Source organism: Ambystoma mexicanum, chromosome 10, assembly GCF_040938575.1.
Source record: "Ambystoma mexicanum isolate Mex_15411 chromosome 10, UKY_AmexF1_1, whole genome shotgun sequence".
NCBI classification, from domain to species: domain Eukaryota; kingdom Metazoa; phylum Chordata; class Amphibia; order Caudata; family Ambystomatidae; genus Ambystoma; species Ambystoma mexicanum.
The window spans coordinates 471,258,373-471,273,369 of record NC_090932.1 but is presented as its reverse complement, the minus strand read 5'-3'; the positions used below and the strand labels follow the sequence as shown (position 1 = coordinate 471,273,369).

General features: G+C 44.5%; 1 protein-coding gene across 3 annotated transcripts in view; it reads left to right on the top strand.

The window, feature by feature from the left end:
* The window catches only part of DZIP1L (DAZ interacting zinc finger protein 1 like), a 366,901-nt gene that overhangs the window by 141,214 nt on the left and 210,690 nt on the right, over window positions 1-14,997 (top strand). The window lies entirely within an intron of this gene.

The window sequence follows — 14,997 nt, the reverse complement described above, 5'->3', positions numbered from 1 at the left end:
TCGGAAGCGAAGGTATAGGTAGATTTAACAAAGGTGCAGGTGCAGGGGGAAGGGGCGGTGCGACAGGCGGAGGAACGACAACCAAAGGACTAGGAACAATAGGCTGTACAGGGGGAACAGGAATAGCAACAGGAACAACAGCAGGAATGGGCAGAGTGCCCAAGACAGGAGCATACGGAGGTGGCGCTGAGGCATCGGGCCTGCGTTCATTTAATAATTTCTCAAAAAATTCCTCAGACACATGGAAATCCTTAGAGGGATAAATTCTTTGGACTCCGAGTGAAAAGGCTCTATCCATATTTTTAACTAATTCTGACCGCTTTTCTTTATCATATAATAATGCTTTTTCAGCGTTTGTTTTATGACGACGTGCATGTTTATCCCTACTTTTAAGCTGCTGCAATGCTTCTTTCTTCCAATTTTGTAACACATCAAAGGCTGCTGGTCTAGCCTTTTTCTTTAACAAGATCGATTCTAAGTATTCAATACGGGGGATCTCAAAACTACCGTTGATTGGCCACTGAAATTCAGAGGCATGTCTGGTCTGTCTGTGCCAAATATCATTAAATACGATACTTCCAATGCCATACTTACAGTACATAGTACACGCCGGCAACCCCTCCTGTGGTGCCGGATGGCTAAATTCCAAAGATTGTTGATCGCTGCGGAACAGAGCCCTAAAACACCTAGACAATTTCCCAGGCATTTCTCAAAAAATTGGTGTTACCTGGTCCAATAATTGTGTCTGCAGATACAATACGCCAAATTCAAAGTGTCAGGGTTAAATTAAGAGCCGGGTCACGACTGCACCTGACCAAACCTAAGGAGGACCGTACGGTTTACAAAGAACTTACCTAACGAATTTTACCTTGCGTTTGGTGGTTTCGGCAAATCTGCCCGCCTCAAAGTTGGACCCTCGTCAAGATGCCGTGTCAGACCACACGACTATCGTCGAAGGATCGGATCGTGCAGCGCTGCCGAGGTATCGCGTCTCGATCGGTCGGGCCCGCAGAATCACACCGTCCGATCCCGGTTCGATAGTCTGTGTCAACCTTCAATGATCCGGCATAAATCTTGAGGGTCCCTATTCGGGCGCCAACTGTGGAAACAGAAAAATTGATATGAGGCCGGGAAGCCCAAAGGAAACACACCAACACAGGTTACAAAGGACATACAAAGCACTTTATTCAAAGTTACAACAATTACCAAAAGTCAATTGACATACGGATAGCTATTCGGCCCTCAGAGTAACAGGACGAACCATCAATGGTAGTTCGCCGTGTTAGTGTGAGAGACTGTACATTGGGCTACTTGGGTTTTTATACTTTTTATCCAGCCTTGGCCAACCCCCTCGCGGGTTAACCATTCTTGGGACCAGGCCTAGGGTTCGTTGCCAGGTCAATCCCATAATGTATGCATTTTGATCAGTTCCGGTGATACAGTTGTTCACTTACACATAGGTCAGGGATAGGACAAGGTCTCAGTTCGCGACCCCAACAGGTGGCCTGCGGGCATATTATTCATTCACGTGTGCGGAGGTCACAACGGCCAGAATCCCACTCGAAATGTCATTCGGCCTCCATTTTGTTGTTCAGGGTGACTTCCACACTGCAAGAGCACCTAAAATGGCGGCTAAATCCAAGATGGCGATTTACACAATACATTAAGGTCAAGACCTTGCCGCGGAATCTATGTACACAATGTTTTTAGACAACTTGGCGTAGGCCAACATACATTCAAACAATGCGATAGGAGGTACAATATTATTTCGATTTCCACAAGGGGCACTCTGGCAGACAAAGGACAGGGGGGTGGAAGACTCCTCCTCACTTCCTGCCTGCCCAGACACTCTGGAGCCTAGGCAGGGACACCCAGACGGATCCTGCCAAAGGCAAAACCCACACCCTGACCTCTCCCTCCCAGAATGGTAGAAGAAGGGCTAACAAAGAAGAACCATGCTAGTAATGTCAGGAAAAGAAGGGAGCCCCAAGCTGGTACTTGGCTGCCCCTATTGTACACTACCGAGGCTATGGACATAGCATGCGGTATAAAAACGACACAATAGTTGCTAGAACACGTCCACTGTCACCAGCCATAACTAGGAGATTGTCTGTGACTAAAAAGTCACAGGGGCAGAGAGAAGAGAGATACTAGGTATCCTTTTGGCACTCCACTGAAGGTGATGTGTGCCTTTCTCCCAGACTACAGAGTTTTGAGAGAGATACCATCCTTAAGAACTGTAGTTACTCAAGGATATAGAAAAAAGGTACCTTAAAGGAGGACCCTAAGGGGTCCCCAGGAACACTGCCCAAAATGAGCTGTGTGCTGCAGTAGTAAAAACACAGGTGCCTTTAAGAGCTATAGAGCAGGCAGACTCCATAGTACAAGTAGGATACAAAGAATAGAGTTCCAAAAGACAATACCCACAAGAATGGATGAGTGGAAAAAGGCTCCACTCATTCAGGATTAAAAGAAGGTCCAGAAGTCCAGCAAAAAGTGCTGGGTTCTCAATAGGAGAGGTGATAAAGCATACAATAAAAACATCTCCCTAACACTTGAAAATGCCTATCCCATGCCTACTCAAACCTAAAACCGTTGGCTTTTCCAAAGCTTGTTTTTGATGGACTTAGGCTATAAAAGTGATTATTCTCAGCAGCAATGTTGGGACTCTTGACAAACCTGGAAGGAAGCTGGCACACCAGCTATCTAGGAGGTTTACAATTCTCCTAGTACAAGGTAAAGGGAACTGCGAGGAGATTAATTCTGGCATCTCATTTTAAGGGTTCCATGTGTTAATATCACTGCAAAAATATCGCCATACAAAAATATCACCATATTTTTGTGCCGATATTAAGGCATGGAACCTGTGGGTGACACCCCCGCCACCTCTGCATTCATTTTAAAGGAGCGGGCGACATGCCCGCAACCCCCGCTTATAAAACCCCCCAAAATGATCCCCCCAAAAATATTGCATATGTGCTTCCAGACGACCATATATACGCAATATTTTTGGTGGGGATAATATGTAGTGATAACATTTTAAGCTGTCACAATGAGCAGCAACTGACACTTAATAGTGAATTGAAATAATACTCGCTTTTTCAGATTATTTTCATGTACATTTTCTCCCTGCAGTTCATTCATTAACTAATAAGGAAACACATACATTCCACCTTGTGCACTGGCATATACAAGTACATCTTTAAATAGGTGGTCAGCTGGCGATGCAACATATTAGTGTTAAACTGTTTCAAATATTAGTTGGCCACAAATTACAAGTTGCATAATTGTTGATATAGTTCCGATGTGGGGAGTTCACCTATTTCTATATGACTGCTCGAAGACATCTGTTGCAGCTGAGGGCCAAATGATGTCATATTAAAGGAGCAGTGTATGAATTGGGGTCTGCTCAGAGTTCCCTGACCTTACAAGGAAAGCCCTTTGCAACTTGCAATCGCCTTACCACATACAACGGTGGGGGAGGTCTGGTGGGTGGCTTACTCAAATATAATAAATAATCCAGTGCATGGACAGTTTAAGGTATTTTGGGCTTCATTACAGGCTTGCTGGTAATGGTAAAAACTTAAGTGTATCTTTAATGCCCACTATTTTTAAAATCTGACCTATTTACAGGTTGGAATCACATGGGATATTTACAGCAAGGGACATATAGAAAATATTGCATGTAATGTGACAGTTTGGGCTGGACTGCCCCTTTTGGGGTGGGACCAAGCCTGATTTGCATATGGTCTTTACACTTTTGTAATGACTTGGCAGGCAAAGAACAGTGGTCTGGAGGGTTGCCCAGAGCAATGCCAGAGGTAAGGATTAATTCCTAACCTTCCAGCTATCAGCTCTTTGTTTTGTGTAAGTCACCCAGAGTCGGGAGGGTATTCCCAGACATGGGTCCCGTGCCTGCTGGGTCTAGAGACGTGAGCTTCTCCTCACTGATGGGGCCCAATAAGGCCAAAACATGTTTGGGGATGCTTGTGGTCTCATGCAGAAGGCATGTGACCAAGCAGTTTGGGCTGGACTGCCCCTTCTGGGGTGAGACCAAGCATGATATGCAAATGTTCTTTCCCTTTTTGTAATGGCTTGGCAGGAGAAGAACAATGGTCTGGAGGGTTGCCCAGAGCAATGGCAAAGTTTAGGATGAATTCCAAACTTCCATCCATCACCTCTTTTATTTTGGGATAAATACCAGACATTGACCCCATGCAGTATATTCACACATACATGTACTCTACTTTAGACCCCCCAACACATTTTAATATCGATGGGAACAATAGAAAATCTGGTCCTATTAGACCCCCCCATATTAGAGCCCTTGGCCTCATAAAGCTCAAGATGTATGCCTAGTTTTGCAATACCTTCGAAACCCATAGCCTAGCAAGCAGGTTGTGGACTTTGCAACCAAGTGACATGAGGTATAATCCTAGCTTCCCACTTGCCTAAACCTATGTGATCCTGGGCAACTCATTTTATCTTAGAGAGCACTCAGTCATTAATGTGGTCAAAATGAATTTTGGAAACAAGGTGATCCCTAATACTAAGCCCGATATTAAATCAAACAATTCACATAGACAAGTCAAGTCCTAGTTACAAGACGACATCAAGCCTTAGTTGTGTTTAACTGGAATGTTTGAATTTTTTCCCTATGATTTTAATGGCATGCTGCACTTCAATTAATGATTTACGTTATTTTCATCTGATTCAGATTAATTTGAATGGCTCTATGTTTCATTCTAAGGCTGTTGTTCAGTGGTGCAAAAATGTCTGCAGCCCTGAGAACAATTGGCTGGTGGTGGCGTTCAGTGGTAGCTCCTCACCTTTTAAAGTGGGGAGGCAGAAATATTTTCCCTGCAAAGCATGGATCCCTGAACCCAACAAGAGATTTTTGTGAGCTATACATTCATGACGTGGTTTAAAAAAAATGGAATTAATTGGTCAATTTTATAGGTCATTTACTTTGAGAAATTGAATTAAAGTCTTAAGATTTGCTATCTATTCAAATACTTGAGAATCATGTACAGATCTATCATAACATTGTGTGCACAAAAGAAACCGAAGATGCACATTAGAGAAATATATATTTGTGCTACATCACTTATATTTGTGCCTGCCTCTAAGTGCAATACTTGGTATGACTCCTACCTGGCCTCTCTGAAACGCAAGTGCAGAGCTGCTGAGCGGAAGTGGCAGGCTTCAAGCACATCCTCTGACAGACTGGACTGCTGCCTGCTCCAAAGGCAATATAGACTATCCATCCACTCGAGGGCCTATATCCAAACCTGCATTTCTGGGGCCACTAACAACACGGCTGAACTTTTCAAAATCTGCAAGGAACGTGCCAATCATACTGCAGTCTCTATTTCTCCTCTTCCTTCCCTGGCTCTCTGCACTGCCCTCTCGCTTCATTGCTAAAACTCAGGACATCCTGTCCTCACTCTCCTCTACACCACTCCCTTCTCCCTCACCTGCTCTCAGGCCTCACTTGTGCCCATACCCATAACCCTCCTTCACTCCTCTTTCTCTCATATATCATGTGGTGAGGTCTCTAGACAATTCCGAGGTATGTGATTACTGTGCTATTTTTACTGCAACCCCCCAAAATGTTGATTTTTTTAATTTTTATTTTGACACTGTTTCATCCCATATATATGCAGGGGGAGACCCACTGCACTCTGCCCCTATATTCATTATATACTATACCCATCCCCCCACATATATATGGGGTGAAAAGGAACATTAATTGTACAATCCCAACAATTCTGCTCTATGAAAGTCTCATCCAAAAGGTACTCCCCTGCTCCTCCAGAACTATCGAGGACGACATTTCCTCCCTTGCTCCATCCTTGGCAGATTTCTGCAATCACTCCTTTGCCACTAGATCCTTCTCGCTACTCCATTGTGCATCCTATCCTCAAAAAGCCTTCCGCCGACCCGTCTTGTCCAGCTAACTACCACCATATCTCCATTACCCGCTTCCTTCGCAAACTCTTGGAGAAGCTGGCCATCTCCCAGCTTATCCAGCACACTGAATCTGTTGGTTGTTTATGACTACCAGCCTAGCTTCAGAACTGCACTCCTGAACACCTATAAAGACTTGCTCTCTAATCTTGATTCCAACTCTCCTTCCATGTTCATTCTTCTTGACCTTTCCTCTGCCTTTGATATGGTCAAGCATGTTACCCTTAGAAATTGGCTCTGTGATATCCTTGGCATCACAGACCTGGCTCTAAACTAGTTGACCTCCTTCCTCTCTGACCGACCCTTTTCTCTCCATCATCTCACTCTCCACCTGTGGTGTAACTCAGGGCTCTATCCTCTCACCACGGCTTATCAACATCTACCTTGCCAATCTAGCCAATTTGATCTCCGCTTTCTCTCCTAACTTCCAGTGTTATGCAGATGACATGCAGCTATCCTTCAAGCTTCCCCCCACTGCTGCTTCCTCTCTCATTCCTGACTGTCTGCTATTCAGTCATGGTGCACTGGAAATGATCTCTGCCTTAATGCCAGTAAGACTGAGATCCTTCTCATTGGGACCCCAGCTGCCTCCTTCCCTCCTACTCTGCCCGCCCTCAATGGTCCCCCTCCAATCACCCTCCAGTGAGGCAAAAAAACCTTTGTGTCCTCTTCCACTCCTCTCTCCCCACTCCTCACATCACATATCTTGCCAAGAAGGCCCACTTTCAGCTGCACCTCCAAAGAGGCATTCTCCCTTTCCTCACCTTCCCCCAGAAACTCGATGTCTCCAGAGCTCTGGACCTCTCCAGGCTGGATTACTGCAACAGCCCCTTCCTCAATCTGCCTAAATCCTCCATTCGCCCCTTCAACTAATCCAGAATAAGACTGCAAGACTTATCCTTGGGCTCAAGCCCAGGGACTGCATCTCTCCAGCCCTGAAATCTCTCCACTTTCACTCGGTTGCTGCGAGGATCAAGTTCAAGAACCTCTGCACCATCCACAAGGTTTTCTGGGACCCTGCTACATCGAACTCTCTCTCCGCAAATACCTCCCTGATAGATCCCTTCGGTGTTCTAGCTCCACTCTCTGCAAATCAGATGCTTTTCCAAGCAGAGAGTGGGGGTTAGATCCCTCTCCTCCGCAGGTGCCTCCCTCTGGAAGGGCCTCACTGCCCCTCTCAGACTTAAGCCGGATCTCCTTAAGTTTCCAGAAGCTTCTCAAGACCCTCCGTTTCTCTTCCTCCTTTCCTCTCCCATTCCCCTGCTATTGCCCCCCCTCTGCCTCTTTGAGTGGCTGTCTGGTTCCTTCAGATTCTTACAGGGCACCAGGCCCTCCTCGACCAGTCTACCCTTGCACTTATCTCCCCTGAACCCACCCCCAAACCTGCACTTGCCCTTCTGGGCTCCCTCCCCCTGCGCTTTATCTGGCTGGGCCTGCACCCTTCCAGCTCCGTCCCTCACACTTAGCACGTGGACCTCTTAACCCTGCACTCTCTGCATTCCCCTGGCACTTGTCCGCCTGACCTCCCCTTGGCACTCTCATAACCCTTGGGCCCTTTCCACCATGACCCGGACTTCCCCTCGCACCCCCCTTGCACTTCTTGTTACTGCACTTGCACAACCCGATTGAAACAAGGCCTATAGGACTGTTTTTGTTTTTCTTCATCCCTTTCCACCCCCCCCATGTCTTGTTGCACCTTGAAACACTTTTGCTGTATAGGAAAATCATGAATACCCAATAAATAAATAATTAAATACAATAAAATAAATCACTGGCACAGTGCCTGATACAGTATTCCACTCCGGTTCTTTCAAACATGTCCATCAAAAACCATATGTAAGTATACATTACATCATTTTTAGTTTGGGCCATTAGGTGTCACTTGACGAAACTATTGCAGATAGGGAGAGATGGCATATGAGGAGGAATGCAAAGCTTGTAGATATTGTTGGTTATTTGCCCACTCATTGATTACTTACTAATCCCACCAAAATCCTGCCCCTCCAGTCCAAAATACCTCCTCATGGGAACTCTTTGAGCTTGTTTTACTCAAGCCTTACCATCAAACTCTCCGCTCAAAATGCCTTCCAGTGTTTGTTCAAAGCACTCTTCTGAGAGTTATTGACTTAATTGATGGTGTAAACATGCTACTGGTGTAATAAAAATGTCTTACCAGGTCTACCTTTAGCCACTTGATTTATATGCACTGTGTGTGTCCTTGTTTGTTTGTTTATTGTTTACTTGTTAGGCGCTTATACTGCAAATGCATTCTGTTTCAAAGCACCCACAGGGCCACAGGAAGGAAACATGGGATTGCAATGCAATAAAAATATTCAAAAATACAGTGGGGGGGAAGTGATGGCCGAACCTACTATGCCTTGTGAGTATTCAGAATGTGCAAGTGCAGCAAGGAAGAGGGCAGTGGGATAGGTGCTAAGGTGTCCCTGCCCGAGGGTGAGCCACAGATGAAGTGCACAGTATCGTAAGTGCTATGCGGGCAGGAGTCACATTTGGTGGACAAGTGCAAGTCTCCAGTATGAAGGGTGTGCCGAGGCAAATGCTGAGGTAGACAGAAGCTGAGGAGATTGGGAGTGAGTGCTCACGGGTCCAGACGATACATAAGGGTCCAAGACATCAATCACAGCAACTGTGAGATTAGGTGAGGAGGGAAGTAGGGAAGGAGGAGGAAAAGAGGAACGTTTTGAGGTGCTTTTGGTACTTAAGAAGGTCCTGCTGAAGATGCTGAGGGGGCGGGGGGCCTGTTTCATAGGAAGGATCCTGCTGAGGAAAGCGAACAACCTCCTGCTCTGTTTGGTGAAACCCTTTTCACACAGGGAGTTGGTGCCAGAGGAACGTAGATGTCTAGAAGGAGAGTATTTTGTAAGCCAGAGTTGCATATAGTGTGGTCCCCGGCCCCAGACAGGCTTGTGTATGATGCAGAGGGATTTTAATTTAATCTGTGCAGCACCTGGGAGCGAGTGAAGACTTTTTAGGGCAGGATAGATGCAGTCCCTGCGTTTACGGCCAAGGATAACTCCTTTACTGAAGTCCTGTTAAAAACGAGCATTGTCAAAGCCAAAATATTTCGCTTGTGCATAGGTTTTAAGCTTTTGTCAGGCACTGCTATTAGATGCCCAGGTACTTGCATCATTTTGCACCTGCTACCAATAATGGGCAGTTAATGCCACTATGGGTGTGCCTGGCAAGTGCCTTTCCCATGCCTACACAAAAGCCCAAACTGTTGGCATTTCCAATGCTTGTTTTCTATGCTCTTATTCAATGATGTAACTTCATTATGTGGCACATTTAACATCAATACAAATATTGGAAAAAATGGCCAAAGCACATGTTAATATCCAACATAAAAGGAAAAAACATGGTGAATTCCCAAAATGTGCCACAATTGACAGCCTGTCCCCTCCATTTCATACACACATGCTAGCACGCAAACCAGACAGATCATGTTTCATGCCATAAACATGCACACGTTCTATGCACAAAAATGTATACTGTTTTTAAAAGGAAAAATGTATTTCATGGGCACTATGAAACTTAGTCTATAATTTACACCTCACTCCATTTTCTAACAGTAGTATTATATACATGTACACTACAAAAAAAGGTTGTTGGGTAAGATTTTCCTAATTGTGATAAATCTTCCTGACCTGTGTCAACACCAGAACATGTTGCTTGGACTTGTAACTATTTTACCTTGTCCCAATCTGTTTCCCCTCTCACCTAGTCTTTTATTCTTTTTATGGGTGACCTGGTTATGTCTCTCCATAGTGTATGGTTGAAGTTATAGTTTCCTACAATTTTGAGTTTAGGCTCGGTTGCCCTTTTGGACTCCCCTGTTTATTTCTCTTTCATGTGCTTGTGTTAACTACTGCTCCCAAGTACTAAAGAGGGATTTTCACCCCCTTTACATTTTGTGTTAGTGAGCCAGCACACCCCACCTTATGTGGAGTTCTAGGGGGATACAATGTATCCCATTTCTTACTTACCTGATAAAAATGTTGTTACAATTACGAGTTTACTTGAATGGTTGGTTGTAGTGGTTTTATCTGTATTACTTTTAGTCATTTTTTACTCGCAGGCTGTTAATTCAGCCTCAGCAATGCACAGGAGGGCCACAATTTTCCTAAAATGGTTGCTCCTATTTTTGCCATTTCTTGTGTGCTTGCTGTTTCTTGGGTCTTCTACTGCTATTCCAGGTATTAACGACCTCAGTGGAAGCTTTGTCTTTGGGGGGAAACCAACCTTTGCATTCCCTGCCCAGGCTCCAGAGTGTCTGAGAAGGCAGGGACCGAGGAAGGAGTCCAAGACTCTGCAGCCCTTTGAATTTCACCTTGCCTGAAAGGAACCAACTCCCATTTGGGGGCTGGCTGTTCTGATTCGACAGCTGGACTGCCTCTTTCTGAAAAAAGCAGGGGCAAATTGCAAACATTGTTCTGTAGTTCCTGGTAATTACTCCGAACCTGGAAGCCGCAGACAAGTCGACCACTGGTGCTGAAACCGAATAGGAAGATGAAGAAAAGACTGCTGTAGTGGTTTCCAGCGACCAGAGAGCCTGCTGTGTAACCAGAGCCTGCTGTAACCCTTCCTTGCAATCACCCTGGGGGTCCTGAATGCAACGACTCCTACCCAGAGGCTGGTGAGATCCACTAATCTCAAGAAGACCTGCATTTTGAGCCATCCCACAACCTGCTGCAACCTTGCTGGGCTGCAATACGTTGACACCTTGAGCCATTGTGCGCTGTACAGTCTTTCGAATCTCACTGGAACTTTGGGGGTATCCGGCTGGATATCTCCAGAGACTTGATTTGAATCCTTGAAGTACCCTCACCAGAATGCTAGACCTGATAAGTGATGGTAATACAACCAGCGATATTCAGTCTTCTCCTGGCTCCTGAAAAAGTGGACCAAAATCACAGAGCCACAACCAGCCTCGAAGAAACTCTTGCCTGACGTCTTCCCCATTGATCCCTGCTGCAAATTCCCTCCCAGTGTCCTATCTTCAGTCACCATGACAAGGAATTCAAGGGCCAGGTTTTGGGCAGTAGATACTGAAGATGTCCAGCTGCAAACTCCTTTTCTCTGCTGAGGAACTGTGTGGACTTGGGAAGTACTTACATTAAGCCTTGTGTGATTCCTGTGATGCTTTGGCTGTGATTTGTGTGATTGGGAGTTCCCTCATCCAGTTCGCTCAGGCCCAATGCAGGCATCCCCATAGGGTGTCTTCTCTGAAGTCCCTGGACCCTTTCTGTAACTCTGAGGTACACTACTTACTTGTTTGAAGAGCCTTCCTCAGGAACTCTGACTGTTCAGCCTTCTGTGCCTATAATGACCTTGCGAAAAGCTGGCCTATCGACCACTAGGGTCCCTCTTCTGCCACTCAGATAACTCATGTTTCAAGATTAGGGAAGGGATTACAAGGTCAGGCCTTTGCATTGAATTGTATCAACTGGTGAAAGTCTTTTACTGATGTGTGAGTTGTATTGGTAACTGTCTCTCTGAAATATGAACAGTTACAAAACTTCTTATTTACCTTTTAATGTGTTTTGCTATTCCTAAAAGTATATAGGGTTACTTTACTTACCTGTGATTTGGATCCTCCTCTTCCCAAAAAGTAATACTGTTGGCTTCACTGGGTTATTTCTTTCTGAGAAAAAGTGTATACATTCACCAACTGGGTTTTGCTTCCCCTGACTTGATTTATAGCCTGTCTAGAATGAGTCTGCCTTGGGTTCTACCTACCCTGAATATCTGTGTGCCCTTCTTAATAAGTGTACTCTGGTTTTTGCTGACCTTGGTCTGCTTTGTGCATCCTAAATAGTGTAACGAATTATTGCTTACCTTAGTCTGCGTTTCACTGATCTGAAAAGCAACTGTAATCATGTATTGCAACATTAGGTCTTTCTCACCTGGTATAACTGAAAGTTATCCTAAATGTAGTTGTAGGTTCATACTGTTCCCTGAATTTGAGTCCCACTGTTGAGAAGTATACTTTTAACAGGGTTGGTTTATTAAGTTATTTCTTAATTCAGTGTCACTGCATGACTGACCGGGTCTCCTACCCTTGAATTACTCTCTGTATTCAAAAAGTATATGCAACCTGGTTTTAGCTGATTGCATTATGAATGTGTTATCGGTTTGACTCACCTTGAACTGCTGATTTGCGCCTAGAAACAAGTTTGTACAGGCGTGTTATAAATGCAATATCATATTCTTAAAGGATACAACCCAAAGTATAACCTTATTAAGTATTGAGTTGGTTTTTATAATTGTATTTATATGCAATGTGATAGTGCTGAGATCTGAAGGTGATCTGCAGGTCACAGGTTCGAAACGGCCAACTCAGCCTTTCATCCTTCCGAGGTCGATAAATGAGTACCAATTTCAATTGGGTGATATTGTATGTAAATATGTGCTGTGTAAAGCGCTGTGGATAAAGGCGCTATATAAATAACACATCATTATCATTAAATAAACCATTTATTTGTTACAATACATAGTGTTTCGGTGTTTCTTTGGATCATATGTATGCTACAATTTCTTTTTACCAAGCTACAGTCCTCTCTCCCTCCTAAGATAAGCCTGGCTGCTTGTTGGATAAGTCTTTGGTGTGGGACTTCAGAAGACTTCTCTCTTGGTAATAGGGACCCAACTCTTATTAAAGGCCTGTACCACACAAGTTGGTAGAGTGGCTGAGCAGCCAGGTTTATCGCAGTAATGTGAGCTGTAGAGCAGTGCACTGAAATCAGTAAACACAGAGATCCAAGCAAACGCCTCATTTAAAGTTATATTAAAATATATTTAGTTACATATACACAAGGCACACAAGCACATCTAAAATGCTGCAACTAACAATAACATTCAATGTGAAATGGAATCACGTTATATAAGAAACAATAATGCAGGTGAGTAACATTTTCTATACTTTACATATCCAGCACATAGAGTGACGTCAATTAAGGTCAGTATCAGCACTTATACATATCATATTTACAAGATTGAGATGGGAGGGAAAGTTTCAGAGTTAGGCAGAACGCACTTTAGCAACAAGTATACTCTCCCAGAGGGATGTAGGCAGTCTGTGTCCTAGCAAGCAAAGTGTTCAAAATTAAAACTTTTGGACGAACCAGCATTGCTATAGCTAGTAGAATCAAGAAGATGGACCATTGGGAAAACAGTACAGCCAGTGTCAAATGGACAGTTCCAGTTCTGATGAAAATCTTCAGAGGAAAAGTTAGTTAACCAGTCATTGGCTCTTGAAGGAACACAGGAGCTCAAGTTGAAGAAAAAAGCACTTCCCAAGTCAGGAAGCACCAAAAATGGTGCAGGTAATTACGACTCGAGCCCCACAGTACCTTAAAAGTGAAGAAGAAATTGTAGATGGCTTCCTTCTATGTGCAGCATTGCAGATCCTGATTCCTGATCCTTGGTCATGGTGATGAAAGAGGGGCCGCTGGCGTGCTTCTGCAGCAGCACTCGGGAGAAGTGGTCGGCAGCAATGGATTCAGCTCACTTCAGCAGCACTTTGTGGTTTTGGTACCTTTTTCTTAGCACCAAGAATAAACAAATACTGCTGGTTGGATTCTCCTCAATTACTCGGCCCTGAATGCTGATGAGTGGACTTTTGGTGATGTATTCCTGCCTCTAGAGGACCATAAGGATGCTTGCAAAGTTTCAGCCAGATTTAGACTTCGCAAGATCATGCACTTGATAATAGTCCAGGTACCCCAGGTATTGGGATTCTGCAGCTCAGGAAAGTCCCAGCAAGTTTGGGGATGGCCCAAAATTAAGACGGCCTTGAGTCTAGGTGGTCCCACCAGCTTAAGGGAGGAGGTCATCCTTGGTGAGTCTTCCCTGTCGATGTGAAAGACCAGATCAGCACAGCTGCAAGGCTTCACCAGTGCTTGTGCGTTCCTGGAAGGTGCTATTGATGCCTTTGCTAATCTTCTGCTATGAATGCCTTGTTCCAGTGGTCGATTCTGTCTGTAGTCCCCAAATCTTCACCTTTTATGAAGGATCCCATTCATTCAGTCATTGAGCTGTCAATCACCTGGGGGGTGACTGTCCTGTAGTACAGCCAGCCATCCAATTAGAACTGGTTTCAGCCAGGCATACCTACAGACAAAGGACAGTGAGGTCTCGGGCTCCTCCCTCACTTCCTGCCTTCTGAGACACACTGGAGCCTGGACATGCTGCAGGGCTGAAGCCTGCCAAAGGCAAAACTCACAAAGGACTCAAATCTATTCTAAAGGATAGAGTTAACACCCAGAAGGAACTAACATATGAAAAATGGCGAAAATTGAAGACTAGGGCCATTTTGAGAAACTGGCCTCCCATGGGTGCTGTACTGCAGCTGAGAAATGAGCCTGGTAGTAACCTGCACAAAAGGTAGTAAAATGTAACCACTGCCACCAGCCATTTAAGTTAGTCAGTGTAACAAAAAGTTATATGAGAAGTGGGATAAGGAGTTACTATGTAACCCTCCATGTACCCCACCTAGGATGCTGTGTGCTGGACCCAGAAAAGAAAAGGTATGCAAGATAAACATCTAACTATTCTTGGGACCTATAGTTCTCACAAGAAAATGTATGTATTTAAACATTAAGAGAAGTCCAAGGGACAACTCGGTGACACTGCACAGAGGGTCAGAGTGTGCTGTGTGTCACTAAGCACAAAGCAGATGCCTATGCAGTTTACCAAACTGCATTAAACAGTAAAAATCAAAACCCCAGTCAGAGAAAAAAGAATGAGGAATTGGTAACAAGTTCCACTCACTCAGGAGATTAAAATCAAAAAAGTCGAGAGTCCAGCAGAACTGCTGGGGGGTATGTAGGGTTAAAGGGAATTAGCACAGAAACTGAACATTCTCCCCAACACTGTTCTGTCCATGCTACCTCATTCTCAGGTGCTACAGCCTTATACTAAGAGTGGAGCTTATGTTCTGCCTAAGATGTATGGTTTGATGAAGCCCATAGTTGGAATTTAGAAAAACTGTTCTAACAAAATTGACAC